Here is a 6077-nt window from a genome sequence, read left to right on the forward strand (position 1 = left end):
TGACTGTAGATAAGGAAAGACTGATTTTAAGTTATTGGAAGGTGAGTTCACCAAAGCTAACTGATAAGATTGCTGATTGTAGAACAATTTATCATGTTGACTGGTAATTAAGTAATTACTGAGCAAATAAAGGTGAGAACATTCTTTGCTTCCCCCCTGGATACACATTGTTTACACAGCTTAGTACACATCAAGATAATCTGCTGATTCTGGATGACAATGGCAATCTAATCAATTACCAACAAGTGAAGTGAAAAGTCTGAGTATTAACCCTCCCAGGAATTTGGAAACCATTTATATATTTTTTGCTAAAAAATTTATTTTTTGAGTGAGAAATGTGATCAAATAATCATTTTTCTCCAATATAAGTCAATTGAGAGGGGAAGAAAATTCTGATACATTTTTCTGAAAATTAAATGATGTAGGGTATATTGTCAATTTCTTGATTTATAGTCCCAAGCAATTTTTTTGTGTTTTCTTGGGGGAAAAATACTTGGGGGGAAAATAGAACACAAGCGTGCAATACGTTAATCAGATGTTTCAAAAACAATCTGAAAAATTGACAGTAAAATTTTCGATTAGAAAAAAATATATAAGAATAATGGTATGATGGCTATCTTTAGGATAATGAGGGTCACCCCAGGGTAAGAACATCATGGCAGAACACTGTAGTTTAATTACGTTAAATTTTACTAGTTCGCCCCGCTAGCACTGAACAGAACAGCAATATGGCCCTTGGCCTAAAAAGTTTGGACATGAATTGCATATGGACCAAGGAGCCTATCCAATTAATTTCTCCAGAGTTTTATCGGTAGATAAGCACTAAGGAGAATGTAAAAAGTGATATTAAACTTATTTTGAGTCATTTTTTATCGGTGGGAGTTTTAAAGGGTATTTAAAGGGTATTTTATTTATAAAGTTTGAAAATATATTCTTGGTGAAAACTCTGGAGAAATGTTATTAGGATATGGGCCTAGATGTTTTCACAATTTGGAAATGTAAGGTAGAAAAACTTCTTGAGGCAAGCTTGCAACTAAAAAAATAAGATTAGCAGCATTACTGATAATATGTTTCTATATAGAGATTAAAAGAAATAAAGAAAAGAAAAAAACTCTCTTTTTTTTCATTCAATGATGTGCACAAAAGTAGGTAATTTTAGATCTTGCTATCCTTGCCATCAGAGCCGTCACCCTAAATGTAAGGCTCCTGTTGTTCCTGAGCAGGTTTCAAAGCTTGAAGGCAAAAACGTCCCACCATTGCTGGAGTCCATAATAAAATACCTGCTCCTGGCATACTTCTGCAGAGGAAGAGGGAACAATAAACGACAATCCTACAAAGGTCACGGCGCAGAAAAAAAAATGTTATACAGCAGCTAAGGGCAAATACATGTTGAGACTTTAAGCTGTAATGACAACTCAGGTGAAAGTGAAGGGAAATTTTCATGGTGACAATGGTACATATTTGGCTGAATATAAACCACCATAATTAAACTATATTTGTAGAAAAAAAAAATAATGCTGCTTTGGAGGAGGTAAAGGGGGCTAGCATTATACTTTGCTTTTGTCATGACATGCATTTATTTTCTTTTAAAGCAAACCTGAAGCGAAAATAAACTTATGAGAATTGTATGTGTAGTACAGCTAAGAAATAAAACATTAGTAGCAAAGAAAACAGTATCATATTGTTTTCCATTACAGGAAGAGTACAAAACTTAAGTTGTTATCTATGTAAAAGAGCTTCTCTGAGCTATTCGTGCCTAACTTGGGTCGAATGCAGTCCTGTTTTCTGAAGCACTTAAAGGGAACCTTAACCCTGTAAAATAAACAAAAATTCACTTACCTGGGACTTCCCGAAGCCCACTGCAGCCTTCCCGTGCCCTTGCTGGTTCACGAGCGTCCTCCGGTCCCCACCACGGGTTAGTGTTGTTTTTGTACGACTGAGAATCGGCCCCCGGCAATGCGAATTGTTCTTCACCTTCCAGCCGTCAATTTGCGTTGCCGGGAACAATTCGCGTTGCTGGGGGCCGACTCAAAAACGCAACAAACCCGCGGCGGGGACTGGAGGACACTCGTGCACCAGCGAGGGCACAGGACGGCTGCGAGGGGCTTTGGAAAGCCCCAGGTAAGTGAAACTTTGTTTATTTTACAGGGTTAAGGTTCCCTTTAAAGTGTACCTGAAATGGGGACTTAAGAAAAAAATAATCATACCTGGGGCGTCCTCCAGGCTTATCTCTCGATTGCCATCCTCCGCCACCTCCTTGTTCGTCTGCAACTGGCCCCAGAAAATCCTCCAGTCGGGGCCAGACGGCGCAGTTCGGTCGTGCGCACTCCCCTGTCTCACTCCCATCATCGGAAGCGTTCTGCGCCTGCGCACTAGTACTGCACAGGTGCAGAATGCACCAGGCGATGGGAGAGACCGTGCAGCCAGGCCACGCATGCACAGTTGGCCCTGGACCAGAGATGTTATCGGGGCAAATTGCAGAAGAACAAGGATGCGGAGGAGGACATACGATGGGCCAAAAAGTCTGGAGGGGGCTGGAAGAAGCCCCAGGTATGTATATTTTTGTCTTAAAGAGAAACTCCGACCAAGAATTGAACTTTATCCCAATCAGTAGCTGATACCCACTTTTACATGAAAAATATAATGATTTTCACAAACAGACCATCAGGGGGCGCTGTATGACTGATTTTGTGCTGAAACCCCTCCCACAAGAGGCTCTGGTACCGTACGGTACTCTGGGCAAACTGCCACAATGTAACAATGACACACACAGGAAATGGCTGTTTATAGCTCTCTGTTAAAGCCAGAACAGCTACATAATCTGCCCACAGTAACAATGTCACCATGTAATACATGTCAGAATGTGAATCTGGGAGAGGAAAGATTTTACAATGAGCAAACTCTGACTAAATCATGTATACATAATTATTGTAAAAATTAAGCACCTTTTTATATTAAATTATTTTCACTGGAGTTCCTCTTTAAGTCCCCATCTCGGGTATACTTTAAACAGCCAAGAAACAGTGAAACAACTTGAGATAAAGTTTTTCTGCAAGAAAGTTCAAAGGATCATTATTTATGCTTTATTTAATGGCTTAAATGTGGATTTAAAACTATTCTCCTATGTTGCTGTCACTTACAGTAAGTATTAGAAATCTTACATTACTGACAGATTTTGGGCTAGTCAGTCTCTCCACAGTGGATTCTCAGCATGGCCTTTATTCTTTATAAAAACATTCCCTGAAAAAGATTTATACAAAGATGCTGGCCTGCCTCCCTGCTCACTTTTTGGGCAGTTGGACGGAGCAACTGCCATTCACCAAGTGCTTTAAAGAAAACCTGAACGGAACATTAAAAGTCAAAATAAACATACACAAGTCATACTTACCTCCCATGTAGTCTACTCCTCAATCTATTTTTCCTCTCCTGCATCCTGTTTGTCCACTGTGATCAATGGGATTTTCCGTCCTCCATTTTGAAAATGGCTATTACCTCATAACAGCTTCCTGGTCAGCACACTGTTAAACTGTAACATCGCCCACTTGAGCCATAGGGAAACATGGACACTTCAGTTCTCCTCTCAGCTGTAACTGACAGCAACTGATATATAACTGACAGCAACTGATATATTTCAGTTCTGACAAAATGTTGTCAGAACTGGAAGGGATTATTGTCAGAAGAAAATGGTGAGCTTCTGAGAGGAACTGATGGCAAGGTAACTATGTAATGTTCATTTGAAGTTACCTCATGTGTTTATTTTAAATAATTTTACTCAGTACAGGTTCTCTTTAAACCTCCTGAGCGGTATGCCCAACACTGTGTCGGGCAAGGAATTTTTGCTGAAAGCGGTATGCCCGACACAGTGTCGGGCATGCCGCTCAGGGGGTTTCCCTAGCTACAGGAGCCCCACTGTATAAGTTAGGTAGGTGCAGGGGCTCCTGTACACGATAGGCAGCATAAGTAATTACAGGCATAAGCACCCCCGATTCCCCCCTAATCCCCCGATGCAGCCGCTGGATACATACCAAGCCTCGTTCCAGCGAACGCTATAGCCTCCCTGCACAGCTCCGCATATCTTCCGGTATGCAGAGGATAGAGGCTGAAGTCATGTGACAGCTGACTTCACATGACTTCAGCCCCATTCCTCCGCATACCAGAAGATACGTCACATGACTTCAGCCCCATTCCTCCGCATACCAGAAGATACGTCACATGACTTCAGCCCCGAACGCTATAGCCTCCCTGCACAGCTCCGCATATCTTCCGGTATGCGGAGCTGTGCAGGGAGGCTATAGCGTTCGCTGGAACGAGGCTTGGTATGTATCCAGCGGTTGCATCGGGGGATCAGGGAAGGCCACTATGCCTGTAATTACTTATGCTGCCTATCGTGTACAGGAGCCCCTGCACCTACCTAACTTATAGAGGACAGCTCCTGTACCTAGCTAGCCAATTCTGGGGGACATCTAACCAGCCTTTCCTGGGGCCACCTACCTAGCCTATCCTGGGGGTACCTATCTACCTAGCCTATCCTGGGGGGGGGGGGCACCTACCTAGCCTATCCTGGGGGCATCTAACCAGCCTATCCTGGGGGACACCTAACCAGCCTATCCTGGGGGACATCTACCTAGCCTATCCTGGGGGCATCTAACCAGCCTATCCTGGGGGACACCTAACCAGCCTATCCTGGGGGACACCTACCTAGCCTATCCTGGGGGACACCTAACCAGCCTATCCTGGAGGACACTTACCTAGCTTATCCTGGGGGACACCTAGCTAGCATATCCTGGGGGACACCTACTTAGCCTATCCTGGGGGACACTTACCTAGCCTATCCTGGGGAATACTTACCTAGCCTATCCTGGTGAACACTTACCTAGCCTATCCTGAGGGACACGTACCTAGCCTATCCCTGGGGACACCTGCATCTACCTAGCCTAACCCGGGGGACACCTGTGCCAAACTAGCCTATCCTGAGGGACACCTGCACCTACCTAGCCTATCCTGGAAGATACCTGCACCTACTTAGCCTATACTGAGTGACACCTGTACGTACCTAGCCTATACTAGGGGACACATGTACCTACCTAGCCTGTACTGAGCGACACCTGTACTTACCTAGCTTATACTGGGGGACACCTGTACCTAGCTAATCCTATACTGGGGGCACCTAGACCTGGATACCTACCTACAATAATCTGCGGGGGATTCCGTAGACAGATGGGCACCACGCGATGGGCAACACAGGACAGGTAATGTATAAATTCACACATGCAGGGCCGGGCCGAGGCATAGGCTGGAGAGGCTCCAGCCTCAGGGCGCAGTGTAGGAGGGGGTGCACAATTCATTCAGCTGTCATTCCTAATTGTGTATGAAGCAGAAAGAAATAAGAAAAGGGGATACACAGCAGTGACTGCAAGCCAGATAACTAGAGATGGTGTTGGGGAGGTTGTGGGCCTCTTAGTCTAATAGCAATCAGTGTGTGACAGCTGGGGTGGGAGGGATGGAGGGGGCACACCTTGGTGTCTCAGCCTTGGGTGCTGGAGGACCTTGTCCCGGCTCTGCACACATGGGAATACATTTTGACATTGAGGGGGCAGCAGGGAGGCAATGGGTGCGGCCTATTGTCAAGCGATTTCATGTTGAAATTTATCAGGAATCAGTCTGTGGAGTATGGGTAGCCGACCGATCTCTCTCTAATCAGATTTGATTAGAAAAAGATTTGTCTCTTGGTCAAATCTGCCCATTATCTCTAGATGTATGGCCACCTTTACTTTTTGTATTAGTGCAGGTTGAGCAGCTGCAGCTTGGAAGTATAAATGATCAGAAATTTTGGGGAGTAATTTTGAAATTTAGTTTAGATTTTGTGTTTTATTGGACTCAAAATGTACACTAGACCCCTGCTTGACAGGAAAAATGGTTATGAAAATTAATTGGATCACTTTTTGCACAGAAATCCAGCAGAACCTGAACGTAAAGGAGGTTAAAAATAAAGAAAACCCTGAGAAACCCCCCATGAGAAGATGAGCTAGTCCAAAATCTGTCGGTAATGTCAGATTTCTACTACTTACTGTAAATGA

This window comes from Hyperolius riggenbachi, chromosome 2 (genome assembly GCF_040937935.1).
Source record: "Hyperolius riggenbachi isolate aHypRig1 chromosome 2, aHypRig1.pri, whole genome shotgun sequence".
Lineage (NCBI taxonomy): Eukaryota > Metazoa > Chordata > Amphibia > Anura > Hyperoliidae > Hyperolius > Hyperolius riggenbachi.